At 41.3% G+C, this 15056-nt stretch overlaps 1 protein-coding gene and 1 non-coding gene across 4 annotated transcripts in view; both read right to left on the bottom strand.

Moving 5' to 3' along the window:
* Positions 1-15056, bottom strand: part of FGF1 (fibroblast growth factor 1) — an 83289-nt gene that overhangs the window by 29874 nt on the left and 38359 nt on the right. The gene's annotated exons all lie outside the window — the stretch shown is intronic.
* LOC112472073 lies at positions 1686-1810 on the bottom strand. Its single transcript, XR_003043514.1, has one exon. It is a non-coding gene; the product is annotated as a small nucleolar RNA SNORA36 family (small nucleolar RNA).

Raw genomic sequence — 15056 nt, 5'->3', positions numbered from 1 at the left:
CTGATGCTCTTTTCTCATTTCCTTGGGTGCTGACTATGATATACTAGTGACCAGTTCTCAGTATAGTTCATGGGTTTGTGTGTGTTACTGTCCAGGATGACAGAGAACCTAGGGTTCAATAGTTTTTCTCTACTGTTCTTTAATTTAGAATCCTTCTAATTCTAAAGAATCCCGAAGTCACTAAGAATAAACTGTCCTGTGGCTCCCAGAAGATCAAGATTCATACTCTAGAATGCCAACAGCTTCTATTTAGCCTCTGTCATGAGTAGAATCCTGCAGATGTCCTGGTAATTTAAAAAAAGGAAAGAAAGAAAAATAAAAGGAAAGGGGAAAGAAAGTCTAGAATCCTTAATCCATGATTCTAAAATGCAAAAGACTCTGAGCACTAGATGTTCTTTCATAATCCAAATTGTGGCAAAACCTGACCCAAACTTTTCCTGAGACTAAAGTCTTTGTTTATCCTACTTTGTGTTAATGTTTATATAATCAGTTCAGAATTAGTAACGTGTTTGATTATAGAGTACTGCCCCAGGTCCCACTGGAGTTTTGCATAATATACAATATATTTACAACACTGCCTTTCTATAAATTCCCCAAATTCTGGATTCTGAAACATATTGAGCCTCAAATCTTTTCATATAAGGGATTCTGGACTTGTAGTAGAAATCACAGTGTCTGCCTTTAAGAAACTTACACTGTGGTCACATAAGACCCATCAAGCCATGCTTGATAAGAGGGGCAGGAAGTAGCGGTGGTTATAATCCAGCTGGATCACCCAATAGCTCAATCCCAGCCTGAGCTCTCACACTCTTTAATGAAGAGTAGAAAATATGAGCAGACATACATCCCCAAGGATCTCCTCCAATATCCTTTATTTCTTCCCTTGATTCTGGATCTTTAATCCTCTGCAATCTGGCTTCTCTACTCACAAAATGCTCCCCCCAACCCCCTAGAGCATTGTTCAGTTGGGGGTCAGGAATTCTTTTAAGTGCTTGGAGAAAACAGCTTCCATTCTGAGAGGAAGAATGGCATAACCCCTGGTGCAGTGATGTGCTCTGTTCTGTGTAAACTTTAATGCTACATTCCAGTCCAGAGCATCCTGCAGGCCCTCCGCAATCCTGAATACCTACACACATCTTAAATGGAAATATCTTTCCTGCAGACTGCTGCTTTAAAGCCCTGGGGCTTTGAGCCAAATGCAAAGTGATTCTGCAGGAGCTCTGGCAGCCCTTACCCGCTCACTAATCTTCTCTTACTGATGTATCTTCAAAAACTTTTTGAATCTGTTGTGCAAGTTATAATCTCTAGAACCAGCCCAGCAGAGACATTTCTTTCTTGAAGTCAGCAGACCGTCCAGCTCATTGGAGGATGATGTTTGCTGGGTTTTTCCCCCCTTCTTTTCTGATCCAGAAAATTTGGCTTTAATCTTTAACCTTAATATTTTGAAGTCTGTGTTTGCTATCTCTTTGGAAATGCCGAGGGCTTGTCCTACTAGATGTTTTTCAAAAGCCTGCTCTGGATATGCCCATAAATAATAAAATACGTCCATAAATAATAAAATAATGACCTTTTTGTGAACATTTATTATGTACTAGGTACAGTCTTAAGTGCTTTACATACATCATTTTAGTTAATCTGCAAAGAAATTGTGTTAGGCATTGCTTCCCCCCCACCCCTTCCTTCATTTTTGTAAGCTGGAAGGTAAATGAATAGAATAATATTTTCTAGGCAATCATCTACCTTAGCTGGTTCAATGTCTCAAAGTTTACTTAACAGGACAGGGAATCTGCCCTGATAAACTGCCCTGATAAAGGCATTGCTTTTTTTTTTTTTTTATAGCTAAGGACACTGAGGCTCAGAGAGTTTAAATAATTTGTCTAAGGTCACACAGCTAAATAAATATTAGAGCCAAGATCTGAAGGGAAGATTTTCTGACTTTAATTGTCAATGATTTTAATTGCCAAAGAAATGTGAGAAAAAAGACTGAGTGAGCCTTAGCATCTCTGTTCTTTTTATCCCATCAGCATCTCTATTCCTTTTATCCCATCAGCCTCTACGACTGGTGTAGCCCTGTTGACAGTATTCTAAAGGAGATACTTGTTTGCACTGAATGGAGTCTTTGCAAGCTCCTCCCCTGACATAGCATTGTCGTCTTCCACAGCCATACATGACCACTACCAGCGCTTTCCTGATTGTCAATCCAATGCTTCCCCAAAATGACCCAGCATCATGCGAGTCTGTCTTGGCCTTTGTGACAGTAGAGTCATTTGCCATTGCTTATGAAAAAGCTGGGGCCAGGTCAGAGACCACTGGGGAAACTGAGTGAACGGTCCTACTTCAGACTAGGTTGGAAGCACCATGAAAAAGGGATGTTTTTTCACATCCCTTTTTCACAACCTCAGAGTCATAGACTTGCGTTTTGGTTTATGTCATTTCATTAACTACTTGTGTGACCACACAAATCATTTAACCTTTCTGGCTCTCAGCTGCCTCATCTGTGAAATGAAGCTGTTAAGAGTTCTGATCTCATCAGGGTGCCATGAGGAAGGAACAGTGCAAGGCCTGGGAAAGGACTCGCATATGGTGAGTGTCTAGGAAATAGAAGGTATTGTTGTTAATAAGAGCCTCTGTTCTTGTGTGTTGATTATTTACATTTTTCTAGCACTTGGGTTTTACAAAGCATTTTATGTGAGTAAACAAGCATCTCTGGGTACCTGTTGTGTAGACACTGCATAAAATACCTTATAATCATTTTGTATTTGCTGTCCTTTCTATTATACGAGATAGACAAACACTTTCCCTTTTTCTCTAGCTGAGAGAACTGTGATGCAAACAGGCTGAATGACTTATCAAAGCAAATCTGTGTTTTAGCCAAGAATAAAGTCCTCAGTCCCAGACATCAGGTTACTGTGCTGCTTCTCTGTTGGGAAGCTTCATGTCCGAGGGCCCCATGCTCACTCAAAACATTAAAACATTAAAACATAAAAAGGACAAAACTCACATTTCTGCCAGACAGATGACATCCAGGCATCTCTGGAAGAACAGGTAACAATCCCAGCGTGTGGCTTTACGTTTTAAGAGGCTTGGACACGAGGAAGGAATGTAAGCCCCACGGAGCTCGTTTCACATGTCCAAGTCTGTTCTGGATCTTGAAAGTGGGCCACAGAGGCCCCAGCTATGCCCCAAGAGTTACATTCCTGCAAAGGCATCCAGCACCATGTAGGAAGCAGGCGGGGTAGCAGGGCCCAGGATTTGCAAAGGGACCCAGTGGGTGTCGCAGCCAAAGGGCAGGAAGAAAATAATCACCTGCCCCAGTGCCAGCCTTCCAGTGACTAGTTTTTACAGGGCTTACATTATTAGAACAGTATAAACCTTGTTTCCTTTTGCATTATTTCTTTTTAAGGACTTTGGCTATTTTTAGAGCTTCCTTTCACTTGCCAACTCTCTTTGATCCCACATGAAAAGTCCAAAAGGGCCCATTCTCCCATTCGTACTATTTGCCCTGTTTCAGCATGCCCGGTGGCTCACATGGTCCTGTGACTATGTCACTGGTGTTCCACACACAGGTCCGCACACAACCCAGCTGTTGGCAGGAATCAGGTGGGTTTTGTGGGAAGGAGATGGAGCAAGAGAACATCGCTGAAGGCCCCGGGAAATGACTGGTGTTTGACAAGGGATGAAAGAGCTTGGAAATGAGTTGAAATCTTGTATCCAAGAAGATAAACAAGAAATAAATCTACTCCTGGTATTTAGCGTCTCCAGGACAGTGCACATTGCAGTCAAGTTGCCATTTATCAGAAAAAATCACGAGGATAGGTAGGTAGGTACTGATAACCATGACAGTGTACTCATCCGTCAAACATGGCCTCTCACAGGCGTTTTCTTTCATTTTGACAGGTAGCTCAAAGCGTGGTGTACTTTTATCCCTTTGACTCCTCACGAATTCCCTCCTTGTTTATTTCTTTTTTCTTGCTGACCTTTCAAAGCCATTTATATCCTCCACTGTCTACCGCTCCTCTCTCATGTTTTAGAGATCAAAGCACCACTATGTTGGATGAGGTTGTTTGAAAAATGGAGAATTTCTACATTATTGGCCTTTGAAAGCAGATTAGGCAACAAGAAGCAGAGAGAGTTGTCAAAGTGACTTCTCTTTACTTCTCCTTATTGCCACGTTTTCGCACATAATTCCTCTCAACTTTCAAAGATCTTCTTTGGCATTGTCAAGTTCTAGGGGATCCTCTGGAATTTGATAAATCTAGACATTTAGATAGGCCCATGGGATGGGGCAGACAGCCCCAATGGTGTGAATAACTTTTCTATATGTCCATTCATTCATAAATAAAATAATAAAATGAATGGGTGTTGTTTTTCAAAATTATCCTCCATAGGAGTAAGCCATTAAGTTGTAAAATTTCACACTCTATAGGGAGTTGGACTGATCTGAATTTCGAAAATTCTTCTTAGCACAGCATTTTCAGCAGCATGACTATTATGAGCCTCCTTGAGTTTAATTATGTTGGACCCGCCCTATCTAGAGTAGCTCTTATCCCTTCCCTGTCCTCTCTCTCCAACCCAAATGTGTTTCTTGTATAACACTTAGGATAATTTATGACTTCATGTATGTGTTTGTTTACCTGTTACTGTCTCACTCCAACACACCACACACACACTCAGGCACGCGCATGTGTAAGCCTCATGAAGACCCGGATCAGGTTTGTTTTGCTTACATTATATGTCACCACCTAGATCTGTGCCTGGCACATAGTAATTGCTCAATAAGTGGGCATGAATGAATTAAGGAAGTCTGTTCTCAAAAAAGATGTTCAGTTTTTTAAAAACCTAACTTACAAAAAAGATATTTAAGGTTATTTTCTTTGCTGATCCTTTTAAGTGTGGCGAGTAGTGTTTGTCTGAGATTAGTGCCTACCACGGAAGGGAGTTGGAATCACCAGTTATCCATGTGGGACTTCTCAGGAATAGTGTGAAGCCTGCCACTTTTTTCCCTCTCATTTCCCCTTCTATTGATCCATCCTTTCTTTCTTCCCATATTTACTACATGCTAATCAAGCATATGTCAGGCATGGTAACTAGGGGTAATATTTACCATCACAGAGTTGTTGTGAGGATTCAATGAGATAGTTATATTTAACAGTTTTTGGAAAAAGTACCGGTGTATTAAGAGCCTGATAGATGCTGATCATTAACATTATCATCAGAAATACTTTTGGAGCAACTATTATGCACCTTCTGTCTGTGGGTCTCCAGAATAAGGAGAAAGGCTACCATCTAAACCACCAGAAGACTTGCGATGATTTAGGTCAGCAACTTTCTTTCCATAATTTCTGTTTTCATAGCAGAGGGTTATTTGGTGGCCCCTTTGTTTTACAGATGAGGAAGGGGAAGTTCAGCTTGCCAGGACAAGAGTAAGAAAATGAACAAAATATAAAAATTTCAAATAAACACAGGATCAATATGACTGATTTTTTCCTTTTGCCTCATGCTCCTTGTATGGATTGGTCTAGCCTTTACTGATCCTGTCTTTTGAGAAATTCGATATTTTGTTCATCATGAATTTTTTGAATTAGATTTGATATTTAAAAAACATTGCACAAAATATTCTTTATCTTAATTTCTGAGTAAATTTTGTGCCCCAGACAAGTGCCTCCGTCATCTCACTTTAACCCCAGCCCTTTTAACTAGTCTGCTTCTCTAACCTCTCATCATTAAGCCCTTTACTCTAGTTAAGAGTTATCGAATTTATGTCCTTATCATCTACTTTAATACTCAGTGCAGTCCGCCATCAGCTCCTGTCTTAACTCCTGAAATGCCACCTCTTTGTTCTTGACCATCACCCCTCTCCAATCATTTCTATACACAAAGCCAGAGGGATTTTTTTTAAACCTAGATTGGTCACTCCCTTGCTTAAAACCTTCTGTGGCTTTTCACGTCCATAAACCTTTACCGTGGCCTGTAAGACCCCATATGGCCTGGCCTTAGCTCCTGTCACTCCCTCCTTTGCCCACTGCATTCCGGACACTCCTGTCTTCTCTTGGATCCTCGGCCCACTGTGGTTCTGTCCACATGACTGCCTTCACACAAACCGTTCACTTCCCAGCGACGCCCTTCCCCAACACTTTCTACGGGCTCCCTCCTGCTTACCGTCCAGACGGCAGCGGGAGCCTCACCTCCTCGTAGTTCTTCCCTGACATACTGATCTCAGTTCTGTCACCACTCTATATTCATTATTCTCTTTCGTTGCCTCCTGTTCTTTTCCTTTTCAACACTTCCTGTCATTTGTCATTAATTACAAATTCATCCTTGTGTTTACTTGTTTGATGTCTTTCTTCTTCACTGAACTGTAAGCTAATGGAGGACAGCAACTATTTTAGTCACCATCTTCTCCTAGCCCCTAAATGATGTCTGGCACAGAGGAGCTGCCCACATATCTGTTGAGTGAATGAGAGAAGGAAGGAAAGGAGTGAATAAATCAGTCTTCAGCTTGTAAAATTGTGACCTAAGGTCTCTGTCACACACTAAGGGACTTATTTTCATGTCCCATTCTGCTCTCTGTCATAATGAACTTTGCTCTTCTAAAGCAAGTGTTTTTCCCTTAGATTATTTTTATAGAAAAAAGTGAAGCAAATATAGAGATAATTATTGATTCTCACTCATCAAGTCCCTGCTCCCTATCACCAACATCCTCCTGAGAGCCTGCTGCAGAATTCTTGGGAACCACAGGAAATAAGTCCACTAACCACTTGAAATGCACTTGCAAAAATAGACCAGACTTGACCTTTTTCCTGTGGAAGGGCCTCTTTCCTCTGGGCAAATGTCGCAAAGAAATTTTATCTGCTCTTAGGCGCCTCCCTCTTCAGTCATCCTCCCAGCAGGACTTATCTGGATGTGCTTGGACTCTTGTTCTGAGATTGTCCCCGCACTGCCTGGGGTCATCACCTGAACAGATTACGCATTTATGATTTCTGTATTATTGTTTTGTATTAAAATGATGAGATAGACAGAAATCAAGGCTCGGGGGTATCCTCGTGCACACTGATGTTCCACGAGGGGTAGTTTCACTCTCACCAGAGGTTCATGCCACTTGCCTCAGACTTTAGTACAGATGTGCTGCCTTCATCATTTTGATCATCATTCCCCTTACCAAATTCCTTGCTTTTAAAATTTATTTAAGTAATTGACAAGCAGTTTTACTTAAACCAAATTTCCTTATTTAAAGGAAGCTTTATCTCCCTAGTATAATTTCAAAAACATCCTGTAAGTAGAAGGCAGTCATAAAGAGAAATACAATGAAAGAACAGTAGCCCTTGACTTCTGCTTAGGTGCTGCTTCCTGCCTGCTCAGCAATTCTTTTAGGGGAGTTGGACACATAACTGTACCAAACCAGAGCTTTCTCCTTAAATCATCAAAATGATCGAGGGAGACTTCGAAGGGGGTGAGATGTCTTGGCACCACTCAGAACTTCTCTTGAATCAACAGGGGCACATGCCCCACTCTTTGTGAAACGGAGGGTTAATATTTTGGGTCTGTTGCTTTACTGTCATATCAGTGCAACAAATAAACAGAGAATTCCAATCTCCTTAGAAACCCTTAAATATAAGAGAGTGAAAGAAAAATTAGAAAAGACAAACTTATTATTTGACAATAAAAAGTTTTTAAAGATTGCCTGTAATCCTATCAGCTAGATATAACTACTGTTAACATTTCTATTTATAAAGATGTAAGCATTTTGCAAAGTGGAATCATATATATGTTTCTACTTTGTAAAATTTATATATATAAATAAAATTTATATATGTAAAGTTTATATATACATATAGTTTGATAATCTGCTTATTTATAACCTGACTTTACTCAATACATTAGGATATTTTCCTCATTAATAGACATAAATCTACATCTCTATTTGTAATGGCTGAATAGGATTCCATTATATGGGCAAAACTGTGTTAGCTAATATATGCAAAACTGTGTTAACTAATCCCCTATCATTGCACATCTAGGTTATGGACTGTTTGTCAGTATTATAAACAGAACTACTGTAGCTGTCCTTGGACACCATCCCATTATTTCTTAGGGAGGATTTATGGAAATGGAATTGCTGGGGGGAATGGACATGCATTTTGTTAAGGTTTTAACTCAAAATTTTCATCAAGTTTGTACGTGTTATGAGCTTAAGTTCCATTTTCACCTCTTGACTTATCTGTACTTCCGTTTGATTTGTATGTCTGCTCTTTAAGGTTGACTAGAAATTAATTTGAAAGTTTCAGGTCTGCTGACTTTGATTTAGAAGTCCCCTTGTAAAATAGAAACCTTGCTCCCTCTGCTTAAACCTGCCCTGAGGATGCATAGGCCCATTCGTGGGACTTCATTGCATTCATTTCTGGGCATGTGACCAACCCCAGGCATGCTTTTCTATACGGGTGGGCTCAGGTCCTTGCTAGACCCAGTGCGTCTGGGCTACAGGGGAGCAGAATGCCCAAGGCAGCATTAGATACTGGCAGTCTTGGAGCTGTCTTTTGTGTCTGACACTCGGCCACTTTACTCCTTTGCTGCCCCACCCTTATCTCTCAGCTCCGACAAGCCACTCCTGACCTCTGTTCTAAGCTCACCTTCTCCACAAGTCTCCAGGCATAGATGATTCTGTTTAATCCAGCAATTCCTAGGCCTCTTACAAAATTACTGCTGAGCCTCTCTGAGTCTGTTTCTTCACCAGAATGGAACCTGCTCGTGGGGTTGTTGTAAAGATCAGATTTGATAAGAACATGTAAAGCAAGTAGTCCAATATCCAGCATGTGATGAGCTCACCACAAATGGTATTATTAATGTCTTTCATATTTGGGGAATTCACAAAATAACAAAGCCTCTCACCTTTCTCTGCATGCCGCAGGGAATGGGCTATCAGGCTGCTTGGCTTTGCTCTGAAACATGCGCTGACTCCACCCTTCCCAGAAGGAGAAAAGTGGTTGCTTTGGTTATAGACTTTTCCTTTCCCAATTGCTGAGATCCAGGTGACAAACTGTCTCGACCAAGTGCTTAACCAGACCAAGAAAAGACTCATCAGATGTCCCCAGTGGATTGCTCACTGGTACATAAATCTATATAATTTACACCTATTTTTTGATTTTATTATGCCTTTTCCATTCATGGTAAGCATCAGAAGCCAGGGCCTGGGTGTCTTCGTGGGGGCTTGTACTGTCACAGTTCAGACCAGAGCCTGCAGTCAGGGAGACCCGGGCTCCAGCTGGGTCTGCACTTACTTGCTGGGTGGCTTTGGGCAAGTTACTTCACTTCCCTGTGCCTTAGTTTTCCTGTTCATCGGATGGACATAATAATACCTTGTAAGGTGGTTGGGAGGAGTAAATGCGATAATGCATATAAAATACTGAGCACATACTAAGGTGTCAATAAACGTGAATAACTACCACCATCATCATCGTCTTGCTTAATAGTATCACTGCCATCACTTTTCCCCTATACCCAGCATAGGTCCTTGCCTATGGGGTCAGCTCAGTCACAGTCAAGTTAAGTGAAAAAGATGAGTAGACTATACGCTCCTCCCTCCCCTACTTCCACCAGAAGGTGACAACAACAGTCTTTGTTGTTCTGCAGATCCTAACTATAGTTTGTGGAGTTTTACTCTGAACGAGGTCTCTCTACCTGACCTTGGAGTTCCCAGGAGCAGACCTTACTTGAGCTATACCTTACATGACTAGGCACAGGGCATAAAACTACTCTCTCACCCTGAACTTTCTTTCTCAAAGTCGGAGGCCCACCTCTGTGGGAATCCTGTGAGGTTCCGTCCCCCAGGGTTCTGTCTCACTAGGCCTAAGTTGGGGCTGGCACTGTAGGCTTGGCGAGCCTCCTGGGGGATTCTGATACACACCAGAATGTGAGAACCCCTGGTCTGGGGTAACCTTTTTTTCTACATTAAGATAGAGGAAAGGAATTCAGCCTAGAAGGGAGAGGCCAGCTTGATTATTTTTCTCCTCTTAGCAAAGTCACCAAAATATCTCCAAATCTACTCTCTTTGTTTTCTTTAAAAGCAGTGGCCCAGGGGACACTGCCCATTTTGATATGTTTATTTTTTCCTCTTTCTTTCCATTACTCATATTTCCTTTACTGAATTGTTGTTTGTCCCTACTGGGGGTGCAGAGAAAATAAAACAGAAGTTGAGGTGAAATCAGTGAAGGCTCCAGGTCCTTCTCGCCCTGTTCTGCTGGGGAAGGCTAGGACAGGAGGGCATCCTGTCTCTGCAGCAGGAGGCACAGGCCGCCAGCAGGCACACCAACACATCTCGACCTAATTTGAATGGCTCCAGGGCTCTGCTTTGCTGCTTATGGTGGCGCCTGGTAGAAAGGCCGAAATTTCTCTCAACTGAGCTGGAAACTAGTTTTAAAGTATTAACCGATGTCTAATCACAACATACAAGCTCGTAACAAGATGAAATCAGGCCTCCAGAGTGAGGAAGGTCATGTGGTTCAGGGTTTCAGTGATGTTCCGTTATGTTTTTGTTTCTGCCTCTTATCGGTCAAGTTCTTCTCAGCTCTTCAAATACATGAGTACTCATTCATTCACTTGATACCTATTTAATGAGCACTTACTATGTGCCAGGAATGAGGCATATAGTAGAGAACAAAACAGACTCAATGAGGTCCTCTTGAAGTTCACATTCTAATGGGGAGGACTCACCATAAAAGGAGAACCGAGTGTTATAGTAGTGAAGTCCAGTGCACCACGGGAGCCAGATAATGTGACCTACAGAGCCTGGGAAATAGGAAGACTTCCAGGAGGAAGGGACATTTATATTCCTAGTAAAAGGGGAGAAGAAGATAGGAAGAGCATATGCAAAGGTCCTGAGTCCAGAAAGAGCATGTTTCATTTGGGGAACTAAAAATCGTGTACCATGGATAGGGGGAAGGGGCTGTGGCTGGAGCAGCTGGCAGGGCCAGACCATACAGAGCCCTGTAGGTCTGTATCTAAAGAACTGTGGAAAACCATCGAACAATGCGGGCTGGGCAGGTGACATGGTCAGATCTGCATTTTTAAAATGTCAGTCTGGCTGCTGAGTGGAGAGGTAGCGGGGCCTGAGATAGAATGACAGATGTGGGTATAGGCCAAATGTCGTGTCTACTCTTCACAGCTTCTGGACAGGGTATCTTGGACACATTGGCCCAGTAGCCTTCTCTGAGAGAGACAGCAACATTTAGTCAGTGCGCAGTTCCCGGACATGAGCTAAACTTGTATTTAAAAATCCCACCACCAAATATACCAGGAAATATAATTTCCAGGTGAGATAGTGCTGCTTTGGGAATGTGGGGCTTATTGATTTTTAATAGTGGAGTTGGAAATGAGGCACCATGCATCTTAATAGGTGACCAGTGATGCTATGGAGTCAGAGTTCCTCTCTGCCTGACCTGCCGGGCTGGACATTTAGGATTGTTGTTCTGCTCTCCTCCATCCTGCCCTGACTCATCAGGTGACTGGACAAATCGTCTGTCCCTCAGCTGCATGTGTTTGACCTTAAAACTGAATTTTCGAGTCATGCAACTATACTTTATAATATCTACAAGACGGTGTCATCTCTGGGAGGTTTGAGGGCAAGTCAGACAGCCTGGAGGAGAGGGAGGGGACCAGCTGGCTCACAAGATACATCTTGGTCTCATGATTCTGTGGGGCTTAGTGACACCAGAAGAGATAACTGGGGTCATCTTCAGGGAACTTCATTCATTTATTCATTCATTCAACAAATGGTTATTAAGAATCTACTATGGTCTTGGTCCTACTCTCAGATGAAAAAGCATGGCAGTGATCAAAGCCTGCACAGCCCTACCGCCATGGAGCTTACATTACAGCCATTTCCTGAGGCGCAGCCAGTTACATGCACTGCCTCCGAGTTCTCCTGGTCTTAGTATTGAGGAAGAAGGCCCAAGAGTTCCCTGGCAGGTTTGAATTTCCACAAATGTGCCAAGTTTGCTCTCACCTCCAGGCCTTTGAACTTGCTTTTCCCTTGGCCTGGATTCTCTTTAACAATATTGCCACCTACCCCCCACTAACCGTCAGGATAGTCCTACTTCTCCTTCAGATTGCATCTCAGATTTACTCAGACAAACCCTCCTTGTCCACCTGCTTCAGGTCCGGGCCAGTGGCCCAGGCGGGTGCCCCTTTCCCCTCTGTATTTCACTGGAGCTATTGCTGGACTGTTTCTCTCCCTTGACTTTGCTCCATTAGGACAGAGCCCTTGCCTGTGTTTTTTATCTCCAGTGTCTTGCACAGGCCTGGTACATAATATGTGCTTAACAATTATTTGTTGAGAGAAAGGAGCAGGTGGATGACGATCTGTGCCACACTGTGCAATATATTGGTTTTGCTGAAAAGACATGCTCCATACTTAGAAAGCCCCTCATGAACCAAAGCCTGAGAAACTATACTAATTTGCCAATTGCCATACTGAGCTCAAGTATGACTATTTTCGATTGATTAAATCAATCTGACATTAATCTTATATATTTTCTAAAGCTATTTATCCCTCCCCCCAAAACTAACAAACAGATCAGAGAGATGAAGAGACTGGGGAAGAGATGAAGTTGAATTAGTCTATTATTATTCATTAATTAATTCTACAAATATTTATTAAATACCATGATTTATCATGCACCGAGGACACAGAGGCAAACAAAAAAGCAAAGTCCCTGCTTTCATTAACTATTTTTATTCCTATAGGGAGAGATAGTAAGTTTTTAAAAAGTGAACAGTTGAATAAGAAAATCTGAAATAGTGCCAATTCCTGTATCTCTCTGTTGAAATCAGATAGTGGGTGTCTGGAGGGGGAGAGTGCCCAGTAGACTGAGGGGTGGTCAAGGGATGTCTCTGAGGAAATGTCATTGAGCCAAGACTTCTGAGGATGAGCAGGAATTCGGCAGGTGGAGTCGGGGTGTGTGCAGGGCCACAAGCATCAAATGTTTTTCACCAACTGGAAGAAACTTCATGGTCCTCATGAATGAGCGAGGAGCTGGCACATTTCGGGGAAGAAACATCAGGATGCTAAATATTCTTCTAGCGGTTAGCTCAGAATAGGCAAGGGACTCAAAATAATCCACCAGTTGGGGGGGGCCACAAGAATTAATATGATTTATTAAAGGACAGAGGCTTCTCAGAGGGCCAGTGTTGCCTCCATCCCGAACCTGTCCTGATCTTACCAAGCCAGAATTTGTTATTTCCTCCTGTGTCACATTGGCTGGAGCTCTCTGTGGCAGTTATTACATTCTACCCTGCAATTACAGTTATTTGCATCCCCTGGTTGGCCTCCCTAGTGAATTTTCAACATCTTGAGGGCAGGGATTGGATTTTATACACTCCCTTCCCCCGCATAGACACACACATTCTTGCTTTGCACTTAGTAGGTGCTTATGAATATTTGCTGAATTGAATAACTAAGATTTATGGTTAATACTTTGGAAACATATCTGTTTAAAGGGTTTTGATTTTAGGAACAGGAATAATAATTTTAGAGCATAGAACCCTTGCAGGAGATCCATACCCGGATAGTTCTTGTAGAGAACATTGAATGCCTCCAGGGTTTCCAGTGTTGAGTGGCAAGATAAGAGAAGAAAGTTGTGGGGGTACAAAAAAGAGACAGGGCAAAGAGGGCTAACTGGCTATTGGGCTATTTTGGTCTTGGTGGTGGTTAAAAGCCTTTGAAAATCATCTTGTGTGGTCCCTAAAAAACTATGCCACAAGTGTCCATGTTTGCACTGAGATTTCTGCTGTCTGGTTGGTTAGAGGCTTGATTTGGGGTTTGGTTGGGGTTTCTTGTTTTCTTGTGTTTTCTCTGTCATTTCTTTTTTTGAGGGGATTTATTTTCTATACATATAGAATGTTTTGTCCTGAATAATCTAGATGTATGCAGCTAAAATGTCTTTTTTTTTGGTTATTATTTAATTAGTATTTTTAAAGTTGAATTAAACTTTAGTCTGGAATTCATATCAAACGGAAGCTGAGTATCACTACTAAAAATGTAAAACCAGTATCATTTGCCACAGAGGGCAATGGTAAAAGTACATAGGATAAAAATAAACCATGTTATGAAATTTTAAAAACAAAAAGTATGTAACTAATTAATTCTAATCTAATTTATCTGTCTTATTAAGCACTTCTTAGATATCATCTTATGATTTCTTACAGCAGCACTTCAACATAAATATTGTTACTCTCATTTTCATGGAAAGAAAACTGAGATTTTGAGAAATTAAGTAATTCCCAGAATTAGAGGTTTTAATCTGAACAATTGTTTATTTTTTTGTTCGCAGATGAGATATTGGAGCTAAAAAGTGCGGCTGGAAGTTATTAGCCTTTAAACTGCACAATTAGCAAAAGAAAGTTATAAAAGGCATCCAAATAGGAAACGAAGAAGTAAAACTGTCACTATTTGCGGATGACATGATTCTCTATATAGAAAACCCTAAAGACTCCACAAGAACACTACTAAAAACAATAAGTAAATATAGTAAAGTCTCTGGATACAAAATAAACATTCAAAAATCTATAGCATTCCTATACTCTAATAATGAAGCCTCAGAAAAAGTGGAAAAAAAATAATTCCTTTTGCAATTGCCACAAAAAGAATAAAATACCTAGGAATAAATTTAACAAAACATATGAAGGACCTACATAATGAAAACTATAAGACCTTTTAAAAGAAATCAAAAAGATACAAAGAAATGGAAAGATATTCCGTGTTCTTGGATTGGAAGAATCAATATAGTTAAAATGACCATATTACCTAAAGCATATATAGATTTAATGCAATCCTCATCAAAATCCCATCAGCATTTTTTAAAGAAATAGAACAAAAAAAATCAGATTTGTATGGAAGCACAAAAGACCCTGAATTGCCAAAGCCATCCTGAGAAAAAAGGACAAGGCTGGAGGCATCACTCTGCCCGACTTCAAATTATACTACAAAGCGACAGTAATCAAAATGGCATGGTATTGGCAGCAAAACAGACACACGGACCAGTGGAACAGAATCGAGAGTCCAG

This window comes from Pteropus alecto, unplaced genomic scaffold (genome assembly GCF_000325575.1).
Source record: "Pteropus alecto unplaced genomic scaffold, ASM32557v1 scaffold78, whole genome shotgun sequence".
NCBI lineage: Eukaryota > Metazoa > Chordata > Mammalia > Chiroptera > Pteropodidae > Pteropus > Pteropus alecto.
This window is presented reverse-complemented; position numbering and strand designations above follow the sequence as displayed.